Source organism: Nicotiana tabacum, chromosome 23 (genome assembly GCF_000715075.1).
Source record: "Nicotiana tabacum cultivar K326 chromosome 23, ASM71507v2, whole genome shotgun sequence".
NCBI classification, from domain to species: Eukaryota; Viridiplantae; Streptophyta; class Magnoliopsida; order Solanales; family Solanaceae; genus Nicotiana; species Nicotiana tabacum.
The window spans coordinates 145249511-145263087 of record NC_134102.1 but is presented as its reverse complement, the minus strand read 5'-3'; positions in this window follow the sequence as shown (position 1 = coordinate 145263087).

Genomic DNA, 13577 nt, shown 5'->3' with positions numbered 1-13577 from the left:
ACACTTTAAAATCGGGGACTTCGTTCTGAGGAAGGTCACCCTTAATACCCGAGACCCAAACGAAGGAAAACTTGGCCCAAAATAGGAGGGACTGTATCAGGTCCTCGATATCATCGGAAAGGGATCCTACAAACTTGGCTTGATTAATGGCAAATAATTACCAAACATTTGGAACATATCACTCCTCAAACGATATTACTGCTAAGGTATGACCTTCTTCATTTTTTTAAATATTTTATACTAACCATTTGTAGGTGTTTAATCGAAGACACCAAAGGATTCTTCAAACACAAAGTCCTTAGGTCTGAAAGCACGCGTTGCACTCTTTTTCCCTTAGACCTATTTTTGTCCCAAATGGATTTTTCCGGCGAGGATTTTAATGAGACAACCATTATTCGTGCTAACTTAGAGCAATTCAACAGTATCCGAAGCTCCTTTACAATCAACCTCGAATACTGGGGGGCATCACCCTCGGATAGTTACAAGGAAAATACTTCGTGTTCACAAGGTCTCGATAGGTAAATTTTGTGAAGGACCAAACGGTCAAATGAACCGTGTCCATGTAGATTACTCGATCCCTAATGGTAAAACATGTACGCATGTATAATGTATTGAAAGAAGCATTTTTCCTTACCAGATGTTCCATGCCTTAGAGAAATTTATACTTTACAATTTCATACTTATGATCTATTGTGGAAAATGGCTTAAGGGCCGATCACAACTGATGTTCAAACAATTCACCCCACTCGGGGATTGAAACTTCAAACGAGTTAGAAGTTTAGCAGGGAAATGAGCCTAAGGGGAAAATCCCAAACTAAAGGCTATGGCCAAATTAACACGGTTCGGAGACGTCTGAATTCCGTTATAAAACAGGCCTTCAACCCTCAACTGAATTACTAAGGGTCCCGATAATACCGACCCTTAAAAACCCTAATGGGTACAAAGTCATTCGAACTCTCGAACAAATTCTTTATTTTATGCTAAGGCATTACGAAACAAAGGGTCTCAATAATATCGACCCTTGAAAACCCTAATGGGTACGGAACTGTTCGAACTCTCGAGAAAATCCCTTATTTCATGCTAAGGCACAACATATTTTATATGATTAAATAACAAAACCTAAAAGGGGAGAAAGCCATTCCTTTTACTATGTCTGTATGGGCCTAATTCAAGAGCCTAAGCCCACTATGTGGAATCCCAGTATATGACATACCCATTGGGTCCTTCAGGAAGAGTTAATACTGGTGCCGAGGTTAACCTATCATTTAACTCCTGGAAGCTCTTCTCACAACCATCAGTCCACCGAATTTTTGCTTCCTTATGCATCAGTTTCTTCAAAGAAGCAGTTATGGATAAGAAATTCTCAACAAACCTTCAGTAGTAATCAGCTAAGCCAAGGAAGTTGCGTACCTTGGTATGGGTTGTAGGCCTTAGCCAATTCTTAACTGCTTCAGCCTTTTGACTATCAACTTATGCACCCTCATCGGACACTATGTGCCCAAGAAAGTCCACTGAGTTCAACCAGAACTCATACTTGAAAAATTTGGGTACAAATTGTGATCCCGAAGTATGCGTAACCATTCGCAAACTCTCTCCGTGCTCCGCCTCTGTTAAAAATTATACCAGTATATCATCTATGAACATGGTCATAGAATTATCCAAATATAGCTTGAACACTCGAGTCATCAAATCCACGAAGGCCGCTGGTGCGTTGGTTAGGCCACACGATATAACGAGACATTTGTAGTGGACATATCTGGTCTGAAAGGATGTCTTCGAAACTTCTTCTTCCTTGATCCTTAGCTGATGATATCTAGATCTGAGATCGATCTTCGAAAAATACTTAGACACCTTGTAATTGATGAAACATTATCATCGATCCTTGGAAATGAATTCTTTCTCTTAATGGTCACCATATTTAGCTGTCGATAATCAATACACATCCTTAACGAACCATCATTCTTTCGAACAAATATCACTTAGGCTCCCCACGGGGAAGTGGTGGGTCGAATGAAGCCCTTATCAAGAAGTTCCTTCAACTAGTCTACTAACCTTAAACTTCGTAGGAGCCATTCTATATGGATGAATAGATATAGGCTGAATATCAAGTGGCACATCGATAGAAATCTCAATCTTCCTCTCTGGTGGAATGTCCGGGAGCTCATCCTGGAACACATCAGGAAATTCAATAATGACCAAAACCAATTGAAGGGTGGGATGTTTCACCTCTGCATCTTGTACCCATACTATCTAATAGAAACATCCTTTCATGATCATCTTTCAGGCCCTAAAGTATGAAATAAGCTTCCCTTATGGCTCTGCGACATTGCCATTCCATTCGATAACGGGCTCTCCCAGAAAGTTAAAGAGAAATACCTTCCTCTAACAATCCACTATGGCATAATAGTAGGCCAGCCAATTAATTCCCATAGTGACATTAAATTCTACCATTTTTAATTCATTCAAATCGGTCAAGGTAAGGTGATCATAAATCATCATATCTCAATCTCGATACACTCGACTAAATAGCAGGGACGCGCCCACTAGCTGGACATGGGCATTCCACCTCTACATCTATCACTTCCCATCGGCAGTCGTATACCTTGCTCATGAGGATGTGCTGTCGATAAAGAGGCTGCTACCGACCATGTAGGCAGTATCACGCCACATAGATTTCTTACTGGGCAAAAGCACATGATGTGACCAGGATGCCCACATGAGAAACACAAATTTGAACCCTGGCAGGAATGGCCAAAATGACTCTTACAAGATCGACCACAACGTGGCTTCAAGGGTCACATCTTGCTAGTATCCCCACTATTCTGCAAACTCTTCCCTTGGAAATTCTGGCCGTGACATAAATAAGTCATCCGTTCTCATAATTGGCCATAAGACTGTGATTGAATGCTAGTCTCCGAGTTAGGTGACTGCCGAAGCAATAGGGACCTAAACCGCCTCGAAATTCTCCTGTATCTCTCATGGACCAGGCCATTTAGATTGACCCTGGTCGTGATCTCGAGCAACTTGTTGTAGACTCTTGTGATCCTCGAAGTTCTGTGCATAGTCCTGAATATGAGCAATAACTGTAATCAGGTTCAAGGAAGCTTTAGTAACCACAACAAGAATCTCATTGAAAGTGGAATGTTAGTTTTGTTCAGTATCCTTGAATCTTCCACTAGCGTAACCACATATTTTTCTTTGGCCTTATTCTTCTTCAAATAAAATTGTGCTCTAATATTTATTGGTGGCATATGTCTAAAATATTTTCTTTCCATGGGAGGGAATGTGCAAAGATTTGACAATTTAGGACAACTGTTTTATTTTTCTAACTGCATTATTTTGTTCATTGCCTCATGGCTGGGCATTTTTCTTCAACATTTTTGTGAGAGAAGAAATATATGTAGAAACATTAGGAACTAAATCTCTCACATAATTTATTATTCCCAAAAAATATGAAATTTGATTTTATGTGAACTCAATAGGAAGGAACTTGAGAAATATGAGGACCTAGGGTGTATTCTCCATATGAAAAATGCATACCCAAAAAATTAATTTCTTGTTTTGCAAAAACTATTTTTTTGGCTGAAAGCATGGTGCCATTTTTTCCCACTAAAGATTCAAAATGATTGTGAAAATTAAAGTGTTCCTCCCAATTATCATTGAACAATAAAATATCATCAATGTAAACAAGTAAAATATTTTTATCATGGCCTTTTGAAACAAAGATGAAGCATTTTTTAAACTAAAAGGCATGAATTTCCACTGAAATATGTGATCGGGAATGCAAAAACTAGTTTTTTCCCGATCATTCGGGTGGATTCACAATGCCAAAGGCATGATTTGAGATCAAACCTAGAAAAATATTTCGCATTGGTAAGTTGGGAGAAAAGGATGAGCTTATTTGGCATGGGAAGTTGTCATAAAAAAAATTGATTGAGTGGTTGGTAATTAATTACCAATCTCAATTTTTCTCTTGTTTGCTCGGCTCTTTTGTTGACATAAAATACTTCACACGCCCATTGTGAATTTGATGACTCTATGAGATCAAAATCCACTAGCTCCTGACATTCCTTTTTTGCAAGCTGAAGCTAGTCGGGATTCATACCAAAGTGACTTGCCTTTGTAGAATTGATATTCTAATTTTTCTTTGAAGCCAGCTTGATGAAAAACGCTTCATTTTTTCATATAGGATTGTCACATTTGGTTAATAATTCAGTGTGAGATTCTACATTAGAGTGTTGTGTGATTTGTGAATTCTATCCCATTGGCTTTGATCTGGAGTTTGTCCTGCAAAACTATGTAAATGTCAAAATCAATAACCAAATCCTTTCCTGGGACATGTGATCTAATCAATTTTGTCTTGTACTTCAGTCCTGGGAAGAATTCAATGGTAATCGAGTGCTTGGTAATCACGGTTGTGGTAAGAAATCCATTTGAGACTGTGTCGAAATTCTTAAAGTACGACACCCAATACTCATCTGGAACGTCTACAGGATAATGTGTGAGGAGTATGCTCCTGTATTAAATAAAAGCTATGACATTGTTGGTTTGTCCCACTTGGATTCATAGACTTTGAATTCGACTTGCAGGATCACCGTGATATTGTGGATCTCTTTCCATGTATTGGTTTGTCCCACTTGGATGCATAGACTTTGATTTCTGCTTGCGAGATCACCATGATGCTATAGATCTCTTCTTTCTCCTTTTCCTTTGTTTATGAAATTTAGTAATGACCATCACCATATTCCTCATAAACATCCAAGAAAAAGAGCGTCTCTTCTGTGAGCTCATCTTCAAGTGAGAAAACAAATTCAAGATAGTCATCATCACTAAAATGAACGCTTATGTAATCTATAATTTCAAAGAGAATTCTAATAGTCTGTTTGGACTGCGGGCAGTTTAGCGCAAAATTTCCTATTTTGTTACAAATAAAACATGCTCTATTTTTCCTTGCACTGCCCGACCTTCTCCTTCTGAAGTATTTTATTTTCATTCTGAACCTAGACATGTCGCCTGAGTATTTAGGCAACCCAAATCTTTTGAACTTCTTCCTTGGCACCTGGCATGAGCAATATTTTTTTCCTGTGATTAAAATCAGGCCTAGCGCAAGATCTATCAAGTGGTGGGTCATTCTTCATTATCTGTTTTGTTGTGGCAGAATCATATCTCCGTTCTGGAATGGGCTTATCAGTCATCCCATCTTGACCATCGTCAACTTCGGAGACATTGGGTTCCCTGGGCTGATTCATGAAAATAGAAAGAAGTTCTTCTTTTGAGGAATCTTGGCAGGAATCAGTACTTACCTCCGAACTATCCTCATGTACTACCCTTATTTGATTATATAGTACAACTGGTGCAAAACAAGTACAACTAACATACAAATTTTACAATGTAAATCCCTTATTTGGCTAATAGACAAAAGATAAAAGCATGATCAAGAACTAAAAAACAAATTCCATGGCCTTATATTTTAGAATTGGGTTGTACAAGACATGGATGATGGTAAAGTAACCCATGAATAGTAGTTGCATGGCATTGGTTTTGTATAAATTTATTGCTTGACATGGATGACTTTTCTTTGATGACATAAGGGACCCTTGAATAGTATTTGGATGGCATAGAACTTGGGGAAATTTATGGCTTGACATGGGTAGGCAGATTAATCGATATGCTTGGATTTTATGGTAACATTTGGTGGGTTAAAGTGGCTAAAAAGTAAAAAACTTGTGCAGTTTTGTTTTGTTTTTCATAGTAATTTCTTGTGGGGTAGAGTGATGAAAAATATAAAAAAGGTGTGCATACTTTTATTTCTTCAAATGGGTATTTACCCAGGGGGTTAAGAGGTGAAAATTATTTTTGACACGTGCAGTTTTTAGTTTAGAAAAAGGGGGATTATGGAAGGGAAGTTGGCTAAAAAGGTTTAGAAGACTTATGCAAATTATTTATTGGCTCATGATTATGCATTATTCTTTTCTTTTAACCCTTCTATCCTTAAATTTTCAGCTCTTGTGAAATATCTTTATGCGTGCGAATGATTTTCTTCTATATTTCCTGTTTGTTTAACTTTCTTCTTCTGCGACGAAGTACAAATATTCCCTATTTAAATTGATCTTAGCAATTTTTGCTGGATAAATGTCATAGGTGTCTGGTGAGTATTGTGATGTCTTAACATTTTTCTAAAGGAGGTGGGTGGATGAATAATTCAAACTTCTTTAATCTCCTGGCCATATCTCCTCCCGAAGGCTCTTATTTTGCTGAAAAATGAGCCTATGAGCTCCAGCATGCTCCTTTTCCATTGCTATGACAGTGACTGGATAATGAAACAAAAATGACATCATATGCATCACCTTTATAGTTCTTTTGATCAAACTAAATGGTATGTGGAACATAAATATTTTGACTCCACAAGAATGAAAATGATGAACGTCATATTTTTGAGGTTTGAACCACAACAGAAATATTTTTAGGAAAGGTTCGAGATTTTCAAAGTCTCGAAAATCACGACACTTGAATTCTATGAGATTGTGGTATTGATGGCAGAGATACCAAGTAAACCATAAGAGATCCTTTGAAAACTTCTTGGCCTACGCTATGAACACATGGCATAGTGAATATTCCGGATTATCACCAAAAGGTGCTAGTATGGAACCTCTTTAGTTTCAAAAAACCTGGAGCTCATAAAAACTTTTTGTCCTAATAAGATGGACGGATCAATAGGATCTGAAAAATCAAACAACTTCGGCTGGTGATGTAATTATGGAGAACCTGGGCGTGGCTCATCTGAGAACATGAACATTTGAACTGCTGATTTATTCATCTTCATGTGCTTTTGTTGCAGAAACCTTTTGAAAAAATCACCTTGCCTTCAAAGGAAATCAGTAAAAACAAATTTTAATAATTCATCTCTATAAGAAATTGTGAGTGAATTAGAAATAAATTATACATTTTAATCTCATTTTCAGTGTTATAATCTCCTTGAAAGTGGAATGATAGTGTTGTTCGGCATCCTTGAATCTTCCACTGGCATAACCACATATTTTTCTCTGACCATTTTCTTCCTCAAACAAATGTGCTCCAAAATTAAGTACGGGCATCAGTCCGCAATTTTTTTTCTTTCCATTTGAGGAAATGTGCAAAGATTTGACACTTTGGGATATCTCTTTTATTTTTTTCACTACATCATTTTATTCCTTGCCCCATGGCTGAGCATTGTTCTTCAACATTTTTGGAGAGGAGAAATATATATAAAAACATTAGGAATAAAATCTCTCACATAATTTATTTTTCCCAAAAACTATTGGATTTGTGTCGTTGTGAACCCAGTATTGAGTAACTTGATAAGTTACTTAGAAATATGAGGACGTGGGTATATTCTCCATGGGAAAATGCATGCCCAAAAAATCAAACTTCTTTTTTCCGAAAATTATTTTTTGGCTGAAAGAAAGATGCCATATTTCCCACTAAAGATGCAAAATGATTGAGAAAATTTATGTGCTCTTCCCAAGTATCACTGAATAGTAAAATATTATTAATATAAATAAGTGATGTATGGAGGTTGGGCTGAAATATTTTTATCATGACCTTTTGAAACAAAGATGGAATAGATTTTTAACTGGAAGATATGACTTTCCACTTAAAATGGAGTTGGGAATACAAAAATTAGTTTTTGCCCTATCATCTGGGAGGATTCCTAATTGCCAAAAACCTTATTATTTTTAGCAAATATACCATTAGGTTAGTAGTTGTTATATATAATAATTCCCAAACTGGGTCAAAGGTACAAACTATCCAAGTACAAAGAATAAAATAAAACCAAAGGCTATTGCTACCAAATACAGTGGAGCAGTAGCGTAATGATTAATGGAAATTACAAAGCAACTAATTTGAAATATCCAATTATTGCCGACGACAATAAATTCACACACCAATTGCAACCAATTCCATGTAGCACCAACAATGCTCTCACCAGACGCCATTTGTTGCAATCCAATGAAGTAGGTATGTTTAATCCACATGCCGTAAAGAATTGGTTGTCGGATATCCTCAATATGGTGCTGAAGATTTGAAATTCTAACGTCGTACTTGTTGTGATGCATTCATCTTCAAGCTTCAAATGAGTCTGTTGGTAACTGAAACCTGCCTTGTTGAAGTATTGAATTTGTAAGTTGTCAACCAACCCTAAGAATGAGCATGGTAACATGCTAATACCATTGGGAATTGATACGACACCAAATAATATGTTCAAAACTACCGCAGCAAAAGTAAATAGTTGTGCCAAACAATACTGCATTATATTGCTATGAAATAATGTTATGTTGATGTATTCGTATAAGCACAGTTTCACTTGTAGCACCAATGAATACTCATGATTCTTTCTTGAAGAATCCATAGAGCGTATCAAATGTCCTTGGGATCTTGCAACTGAGGATTGACTGTAGTTGTGTCCACTTAGCATAATGGTGTTAGTGGCGCGTGAAAATTGATACAACTGCAGGTGCTCGAGCACTTGGGATGCTAATATCAATCCATGCTGATACCTCAATAAGTTGAGCCTGTCTGTGGGACCTGCACAATGTAGCAAACAAATAAGGAGGAAAGATTCTGCTCTCAGGTTCTTGTGTATTCTGGGAACAGTGAAGAAGATTGGGTAGTGATTGAAGTAGGAAATCTGTGGATGATGTTTGGTTGGTATATTGTTGTTGTATGTCGTCAAACCACCCCCCAGTTTGAGCATAAAGCCAAGCTAATACCACTGGGATGTGATATGATAACAGACAAATAGTCGATATCTTCATAGTGAGCTAATTTGATGAAACAGTACATCAAACTTAGAAATTGTTTTTGCTTTGGCAAGTTGGGAGAAAAGGGTGAGCTTATTTGGGATAAGAAACTTGTCATCCAAAAGAAGTTGATTGAGTGGTTCGTAATTAACTACCAATCACAGGATAATAAGTGAGGAGGCTGCACTCGTGTCAATGAAAAATTATGACATGTGTTGGTTTGCCCCACTTGGATTGATTTCTGCTTGCGGGATCACCGTGATGATGTGGTTCTTTTCCCATGTGTTGGTTTGTCCCACTTAGATGCATAGACTTTGATTGCTGTTTGTGATATCACCATGATGCTATGGATCTCTTCTTTCACCTTTGGCTTTGGTTCTGAAATTTGGTAATGATCATCACCTTATTCCTTATAAACATACAAGGAAAAGAGAATCTCTTATGTGGGCTCATCTTCCTGTGAAAAAACTGATTCAAAATCGTCATCCTCACTAAAATGAATGCTTCTGTAATCTGTAATTTTAGAGAGAAGTCTAATAGACTGTTTGAACTCTAGGAAATTTCGTGCAAAATGTCCTACTTTATTACAAATAGAACAGGCTTATTTAATTACATAGTACAAGTGGTGCAAAAAAATTACAACAAACATAAAAGCCTTACAATGTAAGATCCTTATTTGGATAATAGATAAAACATAAAGGCATGATCAAGAACTGGAAAAAACAATCTCATGGCCTTGAGTTTTGAAATTAGTTTGGACAAGACATGGATGATGGTAAAGGGACCAATGAATAGTATTTTCATGCCATTGGATTTGTGCAAATTTTTGGCTTGACATGGATGACCTTTCTTTGATGACATGATGGACCTTTGAATAGTATTTGCATGGCATAGAACTTGGGAAACTTTATGGTTTGAAGTGGTGTCACGACCCAAAAACCTAACCTGTCTTGATGGTGCCTATCGATGGTACTAGGCAAGCCGACTTTCCTAAAATACTCTAGTAATTCAATAGAAGAGGTAGTTTAAAACTTTTTCATATCAGAAATTTTCATAAAACAAAAGTTGTACTCAATATAGAATCAAAATGCGGAAACCAGTCCCAAACATAGGGGTGTCACTAAGTCATGAGCATCTAGATAACCAAACTAATACAACCAGTGTCTAAGTATCAATACAAGACAGAAAGAAATATAGAAGGAGAGACAATGTCCTGCGGACGCCGGCAGCTACTTCGTAGTCTACGGCACTCGATCGCGCCCGAACTCAACGACCTCCGTGATCAAACACACCTGAATTTGCACATGAAGTGTAGGGTGTAGCATGAGTACAACCAACTCAGCAAGTAATAGAAATAAATAAGGAACTGAGAAGAAGTAACGAGCTATACAGTACAGTTCATTTTCAATAATTCCAGCAAAGAATAGACATACCTTAAAATCCGGCAGTTTAAGTCAAGCCAGTTTTATATAGTTAAAGTGCAGGTACTCCGGATATAGAATTCCTTAAGGAATTTCACAACAATGACAAGTAGAACTAAATGCATCAACAAAGGAAAAACAAGTACATCCTCTTAGAGTAATAGTCACTCTAACTCTCAAAAACTCGACACTCAACTCTCAGCCCTCAATGCACACGCTCAATAGGTACCTGCACTCACTGGGGTGTTTAGACTCATGAGGGGCTCCTATAGCCCAAACGCTATAATCTGCACGGTCAACTAACTTGTTGCACGGACAACTCACGTACTACACGGACAACTCACGTGCCATAGTATAAACTTTAAGGATCTGCACGGATAACTCACGTGCTACACAGAGAACTCACGTGTCATAGAACGATACCTCACAACCAGGCCCTCGGCCTTACTCAGTCATGAACCTCTCTAATCTCACAACTCTCAACAAAGAAAGGGAAAACAGTCTAAATCAAAGTGTTACATTATATCATAAGGGAAAAATAACAGAGACTGAGGTAAACATGTACAAGAATCACTATGAGTGAATATAACTACCATGAGCAAGAATATAGCCTAACCATGATTTCTAACATGAAAAACAGTCAAGTTCTAGTAGAGAGGAATGCCTATAAACACCATTAAAGTCTATTAGACTTCACAGTCTCCCGGAACGGACCAAGTCTCAATCCCTCATGGCGTACACCCACACGCCCGTCACCTAGCATGGGTGCCACCTTCAAAGAGTCACATTATACCAAACTCCGGGTTTCATACCCTCAAGACCATATTTAAAAATATTACTTACCTCAACAACGTAGAACTCTTACTCCAAAATGCCCTTTCCTCTCGAACCGGCCTCCAAATGACCTGAATCTAGCCATAAGCAATAAAATACGATCAATATGAGCTAAAGAATGAATCCCACAAGGAAAATAGCAGATTATGGGCCATATCCCAAAATTCACTCAACTCGGCCCCCCGGGTCCACGTCTCAAAATCCGACGAAAGTCACAAAACTCGAAAGCCCATTCACTACCGAGTCTACCCATACTAAATTCATCAAAATACGACCTCATTTGGTCTCTCAAATCCCCAAATTTCTCTCTCCAAAATCCCAAGCCCTAACCCCTTATATCGCTTCAAAAATCCTACTAATTAGGTGAGAAAACAATAGGAAAACACCATAGCTAGGATTATTAGAGCTCAAGCAACTTACCTCAGTGATGTCAGGCTTGAAAATGGTGGAAATGAATAAATATTCGCGAAGTCTTCTATCTATAGGTTCTGCCCAGGTGTTTTGCACCTGCGGCTCAAAATGCGCAACTGCGGAGCTGCTTTTGCGCACAAATCTCTGCATCTGCGGAAAATCACTTAAGTGCCCATCTCCGCACCTGCGCTCCCTATCCGCTTCTGCGACCTCGTAGGTTAGGAAAAGACCTCGCACTTGCGGCCACTACCAGCCCTCCTCATTTATGCATCTGCGACTCCGCCTCGCATCTGCGAGCTCGCTGATGTGACCACTTCTACGTACCTACGGTTCTAGACCAGGTCCTCTATGCCCTCATATGCGGCTTATAAAGCGCACCAGCGACCTCGCACCTGCGGCTCCCCCTCCGCAGGTGCGGAAATACTAGTAGCAGTAGCTTCAGCTGCATTTTTCAAACTTCAAACAATCTGTTAACTACCCATAATCACCCTAAGCCCCTCGGAACCTCAACAAACCATACCAACAAGTCATATATTAACATACAAACTTAGTCGAGCCTTCGAATCACTCAAAACAACATCAAAACACAAAATTACCCTCGGATTCAAGCCTAAGAACTTCTAAACTTCCGAATTTTACAAACAACGCCGAAACCTACTAAACAATGTCCGAATGACCTCAAATTTTACACACGTCACAAATGACACTACGAACCTACTCCAACTTCCGGAATCCATTCCGACCCCGGTATCAAATTTTCCACCGCCGACCGAAATCGCCAAATTTCCTACTTTCGCCAATTCAAGCCTAATTCCACTACGGACCTCCAAATAACATTCTGGACACGCTCCTAAGTCCAAAATCACCAAAAGAAGCTAATGGAACCATCAAAATTAAATTCCGAGATCGTTTACACATAAGTCAACATCCGGTTGACTTTTCTAACTTAAGCTTCTAAATAAGAGACTAAGTGTCTCAATCCACTCCGAAACTACTCCGGACCCGAACCAACTGACCCGGTATATCATAACATAGCTGAAAAGCAAAAAGCAAGCAGAAATGGGAAAAATAGGGCTATAACTCTTGAAACGACCGGCCGGGTCGTTACATCCTCCCCCTCTTAAAAAACTGTTCATCCTCGAACGGGTCTAGAAATATATATGGAGTCTCGAATAGGCGTGGATATCTGCTCTGCATCTCCCGCTCAGTCTCCCAGGTGGCCTCCTCCACAAGCTGACCTCTCCACTGCACCTTCACCAAAGTTATGTCCATTGACCTCAACTTTCGCACTTGCCGATCCAAAATGGCCACCGGCTCCACATCATAAGTCATATCACCCTCCAACTGAACCGTGTTGACGTCTAAAATAATGGGATGGATCGCAAACATACTTCCGGAGCATGGAAACATGAAACAATGGATGCACACTCGACAAGCTGGGTGGCAAGGCAAGCTTATAAGCCACCTCCCCTATCCTCTAAAGCACCTCAAAAGGCCCAATGAACCGGGGGCTCAACTTGCCCCTCTTCCCAAACCTCATAATACCCTTCATGGGTGATACCTTCAGCAAAACCTTCTCCCCAACCATAAAAGACACATCATGGACCTTCCTGTCCGCGTATCTCTTCTGCCTAGACCGTGCCGTGCGAAGCCGCTCCTAAATCAATTTCACCTTATCTAATGCATCCTGGACCAAGTTTGTACCCAAGAGCCTAGACTCACCCGGCTCAAACCATCCTACTGGAGATCTATACCTCCTCCCATATAAAGCCTCGTACGGAGCCATCTGAATGCTCGACTGATAAATGTTGTTACATGCAAACTCCACGAGCGGCAGAAACGGATCCCATAAACCCCCAAAGTCAATGACACAAGCGCGTAACATGTCCTTCAATATCTGAATAGTGTTCTCAGACTGCCCGTCCGTCTGAGGGTGAAAAGTTGTGCTCAACTAAACCTGACTACCCAACTCTCGCTGCATGGCCCTCCAAAATTACGATGTAAACTGAGTGCCCCTATCTGAAATGATGAAAACTGGGACACCATGCAGGCGAACAATCTCTCGGATGTAAATCTCAGGAAACCGCTCTGAAGAGTAAGTAGTGCCAATTGGAATGAAGTGCGCGGACTT